Genomic DNA, 15085 nt, shown 5'->3' on the forward strand with positions numbered 1-15085 from the left:
TATTGAATATCAGACATTGATGTTTAAAAAAACGATGGGTGTTTCTTTTGTATGCCCTTTCAGATTTCTGTATGATATTCCTGATGCATGTTTAAAATAACTCTTATTACTATTGCTCTACCAACGACCCCCTGCGAGCCCCTGTGAGCCATGATGGGAAAACTCGGTGAAATCAGGCCGGCAGATGTACAGCTACATATACTATAGCTGATGCCTGAATACTGGCCAAGTGGAAATAGAGGCAGAGAGAGGATGAACACCACTAGGGAGGGATGAGGAGATGGAATAGGGAGAGATGGAGGGAGAGACTGATAAATGTTTCATAAGTATGGCTACTGTAGTTGTATATATCATCTCTGGTGTGGGTTATTGTGCAATGACTCACATTGTACTACTGTGTCATTGGATAACGTGTGTGTGTGTGTGTGTGTGTGTGTGTGTGTGTGTGTGTGTGTGTGTGTGTGTGTGTGTGTGTGTGTGTGTCTTTAGGGAACAATCGTTATTCAAGGGACCTTTTAACATGGTGACCTTTTGGTCAGCTGGCTAAGGTCATTACCTACCACCTCTGGGTGGTAACCTGTGAGTGTGTGTTAAGGATTTATACCCAGATAAGACCAAACCGAATACCTACATCCCAGCCCACCGCGCAGAAATAGCACTCTGTCATCAGTCACAACGACGTTGTGGTCAGGGACCTTGGTGAGAAGTAACGGATTGATGCCCTGTCAAGACCATGCCAGCCGTGTCATAAATATCTGCTAGCGACTGCCAATTGCTGTGTCACTGTAAGGCCTTCACTATGGCCCAGCCCTGGGAGTTTATTTTTTATTTTTTACCTCAGCTCCGTTATGAATAGGTTCTCCTTTCCTGTCTTTCATTGGTTACTCTGATCCATGTCTGAAGCTGTCTGTCTTTCATTGGTTACTCTGATCCATGTCTGAAGCTGTCTGTCTTTCATTGGTTACTCTGATCCATGTCTGAAGCTGTCTGTCTTTCATTGGTTACTCTGATCCATGTCTGAAGCTGTCTGTCTTTCATTGGTTACTCTGATCCATGTCTGAAGCTGTCTGTCTTTCATTGGTTACTCTGATCCATGTCTGAAGCTGTCTGTCTTTCTCTATCCATCTCTATCCTTCTCTCTCTCAGTGTAGGCAGATAACCAAGTAAAATGCTGCTTTAAGTTATGCAATGCCTCAGGGGCTTAAAACCATAAAAGCACACACACACGCGCGCACACACACGGTCATTATTAATGCCCATTAAACACACCTTGCCCGAGCCGTTTTCAGCTGAAGAACAATTGGGCACACAACACAACCTATTAGAAGTTTGACAGGCAGTGGCTACGCAACGTATAGAAAGCCAAAGGGATCATAACATTGATACGTAGCTACATACAACTATTTGCTGTACAAGTAAATATTTGTGTATATACTTTACATCTCACTATTGAGATGTAGATACACAAAACCCTATGAATACATTTTATATTTCAGGCCCTGTATCCAACCAAACAAGGCAGGGGTGGATCCAGTGATCAATTATGTATGTTTGGGGTTGATGTGGGAGCCTGAAGGACTTCAAAGGCCCAATGCAGCCATTTTTATGTCAATATCAAATCATTTCTGGGTAATAATTAAGTACCTTATTGTAATAGATTTCCATTAAAATGGGCAAAAAATAACTTTTTATCCAGAATTTTGCTGTGGGGAGGGGAAAACTGAAAACTAGAGCTGTGTTCGAATACCCATACTAACATACTGTATACGACATACTTAATGAGTATACACTACATACTATATAATATTAGTATACTGTAAACAAACGGTGTCCTTTCAGTTGAGCCTAGCTAGACATTTTACAACTTCGGGTGTCCGTTTGTACATTGAGCGTTTCACTTCAGGAGCGTTCAGAGCGCACACGGGACCCTCTGGTGGAGAGGTAGGGTTCATCCGAACATTCTGACCTCACAACGGCAGTCAAGCACTCGAGCTAACTGTCTAGCTACTTCAAATCAAATCAAATGTTATTTGTCACATACACATGGTTAGCAGATGTTAATGCGAGTGTAGCGAAATGCTTGTGCTTCTAGTTCCGACAATGCAGTAATAACCAACAAGTAATCTAGCTAACAATTCCAAAACTACTACCTTATAGACACAAGTGTAAGGGGATAAAGAATATGTACATAAAGATATATGAATGAGTGATGGAACAGAGCGGCATAGGCAAGATACAGTAGATGGTATTGAGTGCAGTATATACATATGAGATGAGTATGTAAACAAAGTGGCATAGTTAAAGTGGCTAGTGATACATGTATTACATAAAGACGCAGTAGATGAAATAGAGTACAGTATATACATATACTGCACATATGAAAAATCAAATCAAATCAAATCAAATCAAATTTTATTTGTCACATACACATGGTTAGCAGATGTTAATGCGAGTGTAGCGAAATGCTTGTGCTTCTAGTTCCGACAATGCAGTAATAACCAACAAGTAATCTAACTAACAATTCCAAAACTACTGTCTTGTACACAGTGTGAGGGGATAAAGAATATGTACATAAGGATATATGAATGAGTGATGGTACAGAGCAGCATAGGCAGATACAGTAGATTGTATCGAGTACAGTATATACATATGAGATGAGTATGTAAACAAAGTGGCATAGTTAAAGTGGCTAGTGATACATGTATTACATAAGGATACCGTCGATGATATAGAGTACAGCCTATGAGATGAATAATGTAGGGTAAGTAACATTATATAAGGTAGCATTGTTTAAAGTGGCTAGTGATATATTTACATCATTTCCCATCAATTCCCATTATTAATGTGGCTGGAGTTGAGTCAGTGTCAGTGTGTTGGCAGCAGCCACTCAATGTTAGTGGTGGCTGTTTAACAGTCTGATAGCCTTGAGATAGAAGCTGTTTTTCAGTCTCTCGGTCCCAGCTTTGATGCACCTGTACTGACCTCGCCTTCTGGATGATAGCGGGGTGAACAGGCAGTGGCTCGGGTGGTTGATGTCCTTGATGATCTTTATGGCCTTCCTGTGACATCGGGTGGTGTAGGTGTCCTGGAGGGCAGGTAGTTTGCCCCCGGTGATGCGTTGTGCAGACCTCACTACCCTCTGGAGAGCCTTACGGTTGAGGGCGGAGCAGTTGCCGTACCAGGCGGTGATACAGCCCGCCAGGATGCTCTCGATTGTGCATCTGTAGAAGTTTGTGAGTGAATAATGTAGGGTATGTAAACATTATATTAGGTAGCATTGTTTTAAAGTGGCTAGTGATATATTTTACATCATTTCCCATCAATTCCCATTATTAAAGTGGCTGGAGTTGAGTCAGTGTGTTGGCAGCAGCCACTCAATGTTAGTGGTGGCTGTTTAACAGTCTGATGGCCTTGAGATAGAAGCTGTTTTTCAGTCTCTCGGTCCCAGCTTTGATGCACCTGTACTGACCTTGCCTTCTGGATGATAGCGGGGTGAACAGGCAGTGGCTCGGGTGGTTGTTGTCCTTGATGATCTTTATGGCCTTCCTGTGACATCGGGTGGTGTAGGTGTCCTGGAGGGCAGGTAGTTTGCCCCCGGTGATGCGTTGTGCAGACCTCACTACCCTCTGGAGAGCCTTACAGTTGTGGGCGGAGCAGTTGCCGTACCAGGCGGTGATACAGCCCGCCAGGATGCTCTCGATTGTGCATCTGTAGAAGTTTGTGAGTGCTTTTGGTGACAAGCCGAATTTCTTCAGCCTCATGAGGTTGAAGAGGCGCTGCTGCGCCTTCTTCACGATGCTGTCTGTGTGGGTGGACCAATTCAGTTTGTCTGTGATGTGTACGCCGAGGAACTTAAAACTTACTACCCTTTCCACTACTGTTCCATCGATGTGGATAGGGGGAGTGTTCCCTCTGCTGTTTCCTGAAGTCCACAATCATCTCCTTAGTTTTGTTGACGTTGAGTGTGAGGTTATTTTCCTGACACCACACTCCGAGGGCCCTCACCTCCTCCCTGTAGGCCGTCTCGTTGTTGTTGGTAATCAAGCCTACCACTGTTGTGTCGTCCGCAAACTTGATGATTGAGTTGGAGGCGTGCGTGGCCACGCAGTCGTGGGTGAACAGGGAGTACAGGAGAGGGCTCAGAACGCACCCTTGTGGGGCCCCAGTGTTGAGGATCAGCAGGGTGGAAATGTTGTTGCCTACCCTCACCACCTGGGGGCGACCCGTCAGGAAGTCCAGTACCCAGTTACACAGAGCGGGGTCGAGACCCAGGGTCTCGAGCTTGATGACGAGCTTGGAGGGCACTATGGTGTTAAATGTTGAGCTGTAGTCGATGAACAGCATTCTCACATAGGTATTCCTCTTGTCCAGATGGGTTAGGGCAGTGTACAGTGTGGTTGAGATTGCATCGTCTGTGAACCTATTTGGGCGGTAAGCAAATTGGAGTGGGTCTAGGGTGTCAGGTAGGGTGGAGGTGATATGGTCCTTGACTAGTCTCTCAAAGCACTTCATGATGACGGAAGTGAGTGCTACGGGGCGGTAGTCGTTTAGCTCAGTTACCTTAGCTTTCTTGGGAACAGGAACAATGGTGGCCCCTTTGAAGCATGTGGGAACAACAGACTGGGATAGGGATTGATTGAATGTGTCCGTAAACACACCAGCCAGCTGGTCTGCGCATGCTCTGAAGGCGCGGCTGGGGATGCTGTCTGGGCCTGCAGCCTTGCGAGGGTTGACACGTTTAAATGTTTTCCTCACTCGCTGCAGTGAAGGAGAGTCCGCATGTTTTAGTTGCGGGCCGTGTCAGTGGCACTCTATTGTCCTCAAAGCGGGCAAAAAAGTTATTTAGTCTGCCTGGGAGCAAGACATCCTGGTCCGTGACGGGGCTGGTTTTCTTTTTGTGATCCGTGATTGACTGTAGACCCTGCCACATACCTCTTGTGTCTGAGCCATTGGTATTCGGGTTTGGTCTTATCTGAGTATAAATCCTTAACACACACTTACAGGTTACCACCCAGAGGTGGTAGGTAATGACCTTAGCCAGCTGACCAAAAGGTCACCATGTTAAAAGGTCCCTTGAATAACGGTTGTTCCCTAAAGTTGTTCCAGACACATAATGAGAGAACACCTCACTCTGACCATTTTACTCACCCTAGCAGAGCTGGTTAGGCTGTTTTCATGTTATCCAGAGCGTTGGTGACTGTAACTGTGCTGCTGACAACAATTTAATGATGCTTTTTTGCAGACGTTTACTGACACCGGCCATATTCAACGGGTGTTGAGCGTTTGTAAATTCATTAGTTATTCTGCGCAACTGGTACACAGATATGAGCTCTGAAATCGGAGTAGATAGCCAGAGCGAATTTACGAAAGTACACGAATGTCCATTGAGAACTCACAACAACTATACCACTTAGCTAAGAATGACGGGAAAAATCAAGTCAATAAACGTTTGGTAGTTAGTTAGATGGCATATAGTTAATATACTGGCAAGTTTGATGTATTAGTGGCCAACTAACGTTAGGTAGCTAGCTAACATATCGGTACATACCAGCCAACATAGCGTGCAAGGTAACTTGTTTTAAAAGTCATTACTTTATTACGTTGCTTAACGTTTTCTTAACATTTGCCATAATTAGTTAAGGCAATGAATTTATATCCGCTCTCGTTGGACTTTGGCTGCATATTATTGACTTTAAATCTGAAAACAATGTGAAGCCACGCCCATTTCCTGAAGAATTGCTTTATGGGAGTGTATTCGAACACAGCTTATCTGTAATTCATGGTTGCACCTCCGTCACTCGGTTGCGTCGTTGCTATTGTTATCATTGTTCTACAGGCGCCGCAGCCATATTGATGCTCAAAAGTAGAACGGGGGCTAATGACTTTGAACCGGGGCTAATGACTGTGTCTTCTAAATTACACTATAGGGGCTTGGGAATACTATGCCATTGATACAGTAGGTCATATTTATTAGGAAACAACTTTGCAACAACATGTTGTCAAATTTACTTTAGCAAAGTTAGTCAAAAATAGCTAGCAATGCAAATGTTAGCTAGCTAAAATCTGGAGGTCTTCCCTCAATCTTAGCTAGCTAAAATAGCTAGAAATGCAAATGTTAGCTAGCTAAAATCTGGAGGTCTTCCCTCAGTCTTAGCTAGCTAACATTATACTGCAGCCACAGTAATGCACTTTTTAGATCAACCCTTCATCAGCTTTCAATGAGGATGCATTGAGTAGAATGCTCAGTTGGGCATCAGTCCTAAAACAAACGTTCAAAACAATATTGTGACGCAACATGCGACCCATGAATTGGCAGAGAGTTTTGGAACGTTCTTTCTTATTGGTATATTAACCACTTTGCAGCATGGTGATGTCACCATGGAAAGCTGAAACCATGCAAACCTGCTGATTAGAAGGTCCTGTGTAAATTGTATTTTTAAACATGCAACTATCAGGAAATAATACTAATCAAATGTTTTCACACTTTTAAGGTGTTAAGTTTCATCAGCTGTTGTACACTGGGCTTTTAACATGTTCCTCTCATCTAGATAATGGGGGAGAAAGCCTGCTTTCATAGGACATATGAGGAACCAGGTTGCTTCTGGCCCACTGTAAAAAAAAATAATGTATTTTTAATGATAACTTACTGGAAGCCAGTTAACTGTTATTGTAAAAAAGGTACAGTATGTTACCGTAAATATAGTAAGTTACTATAAAGGACAGACAGACAGGCTCATCTGTTTGTTTGTGTGTGTGCATGCGTGGGCGCGCACACGTTTTTGTGTGTGCAAGCGTGTGTGTGCATGTGTGTGTAAATGCTTTTAAGCAGAGCCTCATCTACAGCAGTGAGTGGAGAAGTGGTGGAGCATAACAGAGAGAAATACATTTACAGCCTCTCTGTGCTACATGTAGAATTGGGCTCTGTGATTAGTGGTTTGTTAGTGATGCTGCAAGTGGCTGTTAAATGGTTAATGTGCCAAGCTAATGGAGCAGGAGAGTGAGTTTGATCAACGTTCAAGGAACATTACAAAGATACAGTATTCAAGTATTCAACTTATATTGTCAATATAACTGTGTTTACACTGCCGTGTGTGTGTGTGTGTGTGTGTGTGTGTGTGTGTGTGTGTGTGTGTGTGTGTGTGCGTGTGTGTGTGTGTGTGTGTGTGTGTGTGTCAGCATCCCACTGGGCACACACTGGTTGAATCAACGTTGTTTCCACTTCATTTCAATTTAAATGACGTTTCAATTAAATGACGTGGAACAGACGTTGAATTAATGTCTGTGCCCAGTGGGATGTGTGTATCTCTCCCATAGCATGGTATGGAAAACTCTTGGAATGTGGTTGTTAATGGTTCATTAGCCATCAATAACAGACTGTTAAAAACAGACATTTTAACTCTCCACACTCCTCTTCCCAGGCCACAGGCTTGGCATATACAGTCCAGAGACAAACTCAACACTCAGACTCTTTATGTCTGTCCCCACCCGTCATCCCTTCTGATGGCAGGCAACGACAGAGGTCAAACGCTAAACAAATCTCTCCCTGTTTGACAGAGGAAGCCACTGTGTGTGTGTGTGTGTGTGTGTGTGTGTGTGTGTGTGTGTGTGTGTGTGTGTGTGTGTGTGTGTGTGTGTGTGTGTGTGTGTGCACGCATTTGTGAGGGAAAGTGTGCCTGCACTCGTGTGAGTGTGTGTGAGGTGAGCCTGTGTGTGTGCATTTCTATGTGTTGTCTGTGTACAGATGTTAGCCTTGAGGCGATGTAAAAAAATACCATATGGGTAGGTTTTCTTAAAGGAGTCTTGGTTTGAGATGAAATGAGATGAAATGAGTGAAGCGTGATGATGATATCTCTATACTTAGAAAATCACTGGCACTGAATAGATCTGGATACAGTCACCTCATATATCCTCAACACATGAGAAAGGCTTGGAGAGTGTCATGAATACACTGAACTGTATGGAGCATGCAGCTATACCGCACGTGGATCATATATCCAAATATATGACATTCATATAATATATAACTTATAGCCAGTATTAGACATCTATTCACCTCACCTACAGTTGAAGTCGTAAATTTACATACACTTAGGTTGGAGTCATTAAAACTTGTTTTTCAACCACTCCACAAATGTGTTGTTAATAAACTATAGTTTTGGCAAGTCGGTTAGGACATCTACTTTGTGCATGACACAAGTAATTTTTCCAACAATTGTTTACAGACAGATTATTTCACTTATAATTCACTGTATCACAATTCCAGTGGGTCAGAAGTTTACATACACTAGGTTGACTATGCCTTTAAACAGCTTGGAAAATTCCAGAAAATGATGTCATGGCTTTAGAAGCTTCTGATAGGCTAATTGACATAATTTGAGTCAATTGGAAGTGTACCTGTGGATGTATTTCAAGGCCTACCTTCAAACTCAGTGCTTCTTTGCTTGACATCATGGGGAAATCAAAAGAAATCAGCCAAGACCTCAGAAAAAAAATGGTAGACTTCCACAATTCTGGTTCATCCCTAGGAGCAATTTCCAAATGCTTGAAGGTACCACGTTCAACTATACAAACAATAGTACGCAAGTATAAACACCATGGGACCACGCAGCCGTCATACCGCTCAGGAAGGAGACACTTTCTGTCTCCTAGAGATGAATGTACTTTGCTGCGAAAAGTGAAAATCAATCCCAGAACAACAGCAAAGGACCTTGTGAAGATGCTGGAGAAAACAGGTACAAAAGTATCTATATCCACAGTAAAACGAGTCCTATATCGACATAACCTGAAAGGCTGCTCAGCAAGGATGAAGCCACTGCTCCAAAATTGCCATAAAAAAGCCAGACTACAGTTTGCAACTGCACACGGGGATAAAGATCGTACTTTTGGAGAAATGTCCTCTGGTCTGATGAAACAAAAATATAACTATTTGGCCATAATGACCATCATTATGTTTGGAGAAAAAAGGGGGAGGCTTGCAAGCCGAAGAACACCATCCCAACCGTGGAGCACGAGGGTGGCAGCATCATATTTTTGAGCTGCTTTGCTGCAGAAGGGACTGGTGTACTTCAAATAGATGGCATCATGGGGAGGAAAATTATGTGGATATATAGAAGCAACATCTCAAGACATCAGTCAGGAAGTTGAAGCTTGGGCGCAAATGGGTTTTCCAAATGGACAATGACCCCAAGCATACTTCCAAAGTTGTGGTAAAATGGCTTAAGGACAACAAAGTCAAGGTATTAGTGTGGTCATCACAAAGCCCTGACCTCAATCCTATAGAAAATGTGTGGGCAGACCTGAAAAAGCATGTGCGAGCAAGGTGGCCTACAAAGCTGAGTCAGTTACACCAGCTCTGTCAGGAGGAATGGGCCAAAATTCACCCAACTTATTGTGGGAAGCTTGTGGAAGGCTACCCGAAATGTTTGACCCAAGTTAAACCATTTAAAGGCAATGCTACCAAATACTAATTGAGTGTATGTAAACTTCTGACCCACTGGGAATGTGATAAAAGAAATAAAAGCTGAAATAAATAATTCGCTCTACTATTATTCTGACATTTCACATTCTTAAAATAAAGCGGTGATCCTAACTGACCTAAGACAGTACATTTTTACTAGGATTAAATGTCAGGAATTGAGAAAAATTGAGTTTAAATGTATTTGGCTACGGTGCATGTAAACTTACGACTTCAACGGTAGGTGCACATAATCTGTGTGTCTTGTGAGATCAGAATAATCTCTGTTTGTGTTTCCTATTAATTCTAACCAAAACTATTACTGTATGCTTCATGGTGTCAGATAGTCCGCTAGTTCATACGGTGAGGAGCCTGTTCTGAAGGACCATTCTGTCTCTCCTCCTCTCCTTCCAATCCCAAGTAAAAGGAATAGTCAATCATATGATACATGTTATGAATATATAGTTCAGCCCACAGCAGCAGCAGCTGAAGTGGTTTTTTTTACAGTTTGTAAGTGATGCAATATTGCACCTACACAGCAGGGTTTCAGGTAGAGAAGCACAGTACTGTACAGTATGTATGTAATATGACAACCATGGTGAGATATTACTGTCGAGACAAAATGTGTAATGTGCAAGTGAATCACATTTTTAACCCCTTACAATACCTCTACAACGAGCAAGCTCAGAATTGTGAAGGTTCTGAGTGAGGATTTCACCATACTTTGAAAGCAGGCAGAATTCTCAGGAATGGGCTCGGTAAATCATGGGTTGATCCATGGATAAATGGTGTTGCATAAAAGCTTTGAATGAAACCATTACAATCTATAAAAAAAAAAGAAGCTGACCCAGTTTAGGTCATTTCTAAAAAACTGGGTTATTTTGACCCAGCGCTGTTAGGTTACGTGAATGAGATACTTGATTTACCCAGAAAGGTGGTTATTTTGTCCCAGCAGTGGGTTGCTTTTTACTCTTTTGCTGGGTTATTGTTCTTCATGTATTTTTGACCAATCTGTGGGTTATCTTACTTTATTGCTGGGTAACCGTCATTTCCATTTTTATTGCCTGTCTCTACTATAGACTCTGCTGTTTTTATAGGCGTACAAATACCTCTAACGACAACAATCAATGTTATAACGTTACTACAGTATGAAATTATTGACATATGGCCAATCATGACGAATTGTAAATATATATGTGTACTTTTTTTATTCAGATATTAATTTCAGCTACGAAGTGTAATCATACCAAAGATAAACAGCAAATAAGGAACACAGAAATAAACAAACGCTATAAGCACAATCCATCATTTTGAATCACCGCAGCCCTAATAAAGCTGCGGAAGGGGGCTGAAGAAAAGTGACCACTTTACCCCCCCAAACCCCTACCAGGTACACATTTCTAATATGACTTGATGTAAACAACAGGACACAATGTCTTCTGATCCAGAACCTGCCCATTCATGATGGTGAATGCCAGGGAGTAGAGGCGATTGTCCCCTGGTCAGAACGAAGGGTTCGGTTCTCTTTTTCTTTTGGTCGCTTGGCGGAGACAGTCCCAACACCTGTTTGTAACGAAAGAAGGTGTTGTCACTGAAAAAAACTGTTAGCTGCAACTGTGTTAAAATCGGTTAAAACGGTGTGCAGTAAAAGTGTATATTTTGCATTTGTGAAATTATTTTGATGTGATATGAAAGGGCTTTATGTTTCTAGAACCATATCGCTATTTAGAATCGATTTAGGTTTAGATGTATGTTTTGCCTGCCAGACCCAGTCTAATTCTGAAGAGGTCCTTCGATCTCAAGGAGTAACGGTAGGCTCCTTAAGAGTACATCTGCCAAACAACCCAGCATTTTTTAAAGAGTGTATGGTCATGTGACCTAAACACACACACGCACACACGCCTATGTACACACACGCACTCAAACACGTACACACATGCGTGCATACACACAGACACACACATTTCTACGCTGTCCTGAGGGTTGTACAGATCTCATTAAGATAACCCTGCTGATCTCTACGTAGCTGACAGATTCCCCTCTGAGTTGGTCTATTCGATGGTGGGATATGGATAGTACCAGAACAGATACGGAGATTATTTCACTGATAATATAGGATGTTTTTTCCTGATCTGATAATGTAGAAATGATGCTCTGATCTGATAATGTAGGAAGGTTGTTTCTGTCTTGATCATGTAGGAAGGTTTTTTCTGTCCTGATCATGTTGGAAGGTTCTTTCTGTCTTGATCATGTATGAAGGTTCTTTCTGTCCTGATCATGTAGGAAGGTTCTTTCTGTCTTGATCATGTAGGAAGGTTCTTTCTGTCTTGATCATGTATGAATGTTCTTTCTGTCCTGATCATGTAGGAAGGTTCTTTCTGTCTTGATCATGTAGGAAGGTTTTTTTCTGTCCTGATGATGTTGGAAGGTTCTTTCTGTCTTGATCATGTTGGAAGGTTCTTTCTGTCTTGATCATTTAGGAATATTTCTCTGTCCTGATCATGTAGGAAAATTTCTCTGTCCTGATCATGTAGGAAGGTTTCTTTGCCTTGATAATGTAGGCATGTTTCTCTGTCCTGATAATGTAGAAAGGTTTCTCTGTCCTGATAATTTCAAGATTTCTCAGTCCTGATAATGTAGGCATGTTTCTCTGTCCTGATAATGCAGGAAGGTTTCTCTGTCCTGATAATGTAGGCATTGTTTCCCTGTCCTGATAGTGTAGGAATGTTTCTTGAAGTCTTTCTTAGTCTGGCTATTTGTCCTCAGAGATCATGTTGAATGCCTGTGGTATGGAATATTATGGAGAACATTTTAGGGTAGAGATAACATCAATACCACAAACACATAGTAAATTACATTTATGGGAAAATTGCCAGTGCCACTATTGCTACAGTATAATTTTCCACACGTAATATAATGTATCTAAGGATGCTTAAGATACAGTTCATAGTTCATAGAATAGTTATCATACCCAGCACACCCCTAACTACAGTAACTACAGTGTGTTCCCTCTATTTAGGACCCAGTTGTCGCCTCAGCCTTTGCGCAGATATGCAGTGTGTGTGGGTGTGTGTGTGTGACAGTCCCCTCCCACAGTGGCATGTGTATTATTAGCCCAGGGGACTGGGAACGGGTGTGGCTGCCATACAAGCCACACTGGTTCCTGTTCTCCCTCCATCCCCCCCCCCCCCCCCCCCCCCAATGGTGGGTTAGAAGATGAGATCTCATGTTGAATGTGAGGCCGGACGTAGTGTGTGTGTGTCTGTGCACGGCACACACTCTGATCCGGTCAGGGAGAGGACACAAGACACAGGAGACACACACACACACACTGACACTGACACTCAGCAGCAGCGATGGCACCAGAAGATCTAAAAGAGGATGTAGAGCAGAAAGCCTGAAGGGAGGATGGATGTGAAGATTGTGAGTGTTTGGTTAGGACCGTCAGGGTGAATATCATAGGGAAAGGAAAAAGGACGTGTCCTGGCTGTCTGGCTGTGCCCTGCCCTGGGCTTTTCTGGGGCTGCTGGCGTCGGCAGTTTTCCAGTATGTCCTGTCGATATCTATAGTATCGTCTCTGACTGGGACTGAGCTGGGACAAACACACACTACAGGACAGGACAGGGTAGCTCACTAGCTAGATAACACCTAGTACTTCAACTGCGAATCGTCCTGAATACCCAATGCCATCCATCACTCTGGATTATGTTTTATCTTCCTAAATCTCTTTATTAGGTTTAAAGAAGAATATATTTGGTAATCATACGTCCGGCAGTATGTGTACAGTAGAATATTAATAATACTGGAGAATAAACAGGACACAGACAGACACATTGACTGCAGTTGGAGTGTGCTGGTCTGGATGATGAATACTTGGACTGTACAGGTTCTCATGATGTAGGACTATTACCGCCTTGTGGAATTCGAGCATTTCTATTGGTCGAGAGGAACTGTGACTGGGTTACCAGGTAAGATCTGTTACCAGGATAAGTTTCTCTCTAACTGTCAGACCTTTCTTTATAACTATGACAAATGAAACGTGAAGCACAAGATAAATGTGACATTCATGAGTTTTAAAACTTGGACATACTCTGTTGCTGAATTCTGATCCTGGATCAGAACGTGGCTGTTTGGGATCACGTTCCTGGAAGAATACACCTCTAGCTTAACATGAATTTTGGACCAAATTAAAAAATCTTGAGGGAATCCAATCCTGATAGAACAAAGCAAACAACAATTTCACAACAGAGAGAACGTAAGACCAACTGAAGAACAAGAGCATAAAAACAGTACTCATTGGGTTGGTACAGTCAATAAAAAATGTCAAGCTGGCCAACCAATGTGGTGTAGTAGCAGCAGACCGTACCTTAACAGGTGAGGCTGTCAGGCCACAGATCGGATGCCTTGACGGCTCTGTAGATTTGAACATGGTCTGAGCAACATCCTAGTTGTGGGTTTAGTTTAGGATCTCTTTTAGGGCAATCGCTCAGTGTAGATTGTGGGCCACATTTGAACTCACAGGCCTTTATAAGAAATACTGCTTGTAAATGAAGATGACAGGGACCAAAAATGGAGCATAATATTTTGGTGTTTAAGAAATGCCTTTTGGATTGTAATGAAAATGCCTGGGGTGGAGTGAGAAAGGGGGAAAATCTCTACATTTGTAACCTCGTTTCCGGGCTCAAATTGCTGGCGCGTAAGAGCATGGTAACACTGTGGCTCAAAGTTCCACTTGAAACTGGTGTGGTTAAAATCTAGGCAAGAGAGGAAGCAAGCCTGCTATACAGCTGTATTAGATGAAAAATTGCGAAAATCGGCAATTAATATATATGTTCTATCACAGGGATCATATTGTTTTTGGAGAGCCCGGTTGATTTGGAATTCAGGCATATAAAGTTTATATGTGAAAACGGTTTCTTAGATGCATACTTTCCAATTTCCCAAACCCACTTACTTGTTAAGCCCATTACGTTGAACGTTGAAATCCACAAAGAGGGGGAGGTGCTAGACAGCGATGGACTGAGAGATCAACCAACTAAAAACCCTGGCTGTTTGCGCCTGTCATGGACTGCAATTCAAGTCCCATTCTGAGGCGCTCTGAAACTAGACATCTCGCCAGAGAGAGAGAGAGCCCGCTGGTGGGTGGGATTACTACACCGAATAAAAATATAAACGCAACATGTAAAGTGTTGGTCCCATATTTCATGAGCTGAAATAAAAGATGCCTTAAATGTGTCATGCGCACAAAAATCGTATTTCTCAAAATGTTTGGAACATATTTCTTTACATGCCTCTGAGTGAACATTTCTCTTTTGCCAAGATAATCCATCCACCTGACAGGTGTGGCATATCAAGAAGCTGATTAAACAGCATGATCATTACACACGTGTGCTGGAGACAATAAAAGCCCAATCTAAAATGTGCAGTTTTGTCACACAACACAATGCCACAGATGTTTTTAGGGAGCGTGCTATTGACATGCTGACTGCATGAATGTCCACCAGAGACAGAGAATTGAATGTTCATTTCTCTACCATAAGCCAACTCCAACGTCGTTTTAGAGAATTTGGCAGTACGTCCAACCGGCCTCACAACCGCAGACCATGTGTATGGCGTTGTGTCGGCAAGCGG

The 15085-nt window shown here is 42.5% G+C and overlaps 1 protein-coding gene across 3 annotated transcripts in view; it reads left to right on the top strand.

The window, feature by feature from the left end:
* Positions 1 to 15085, top strand: part of LOC139415356 (serine/threonine-protein kinase PAK 5-like) — a 117323-nt gene that overhangs the window by 24724 nt on the left and 77514 nt on the right. Inside the window, exon 1 of one of the 3 annotated variants that reach the window (XM_071163437.1) lies at positions 13346 to 13422. The exons of the other annotated variants lie outside the window; for them this stretch is intronic. The gene's annotated coding sequence lies outside the window, so the exon portion shown is untranslated. Of the gene's footprint in view, positions 1 to 13345; positions 13423 to 15085 lie in introns of those variants that run through there. 3 annotated transcript variants of the gene reach the window in all.

Source organism: Oncorhynchus clarkii, chromosome 8, assembly GCF_045791955.1.
Source record: "Oncorhynchus clarkii lewisi isolate Uvic-CL-2024 chromosome 8, UVic_Ocla_1.0, whole genome shotgun sequence".
Lineage (NCBI taxonomy): Eukaryota > Metazoa > Chordata > Actinopteri > Salmoniformes > Salmonidae > Oncorhynchus > Oncorhynchus clarkii.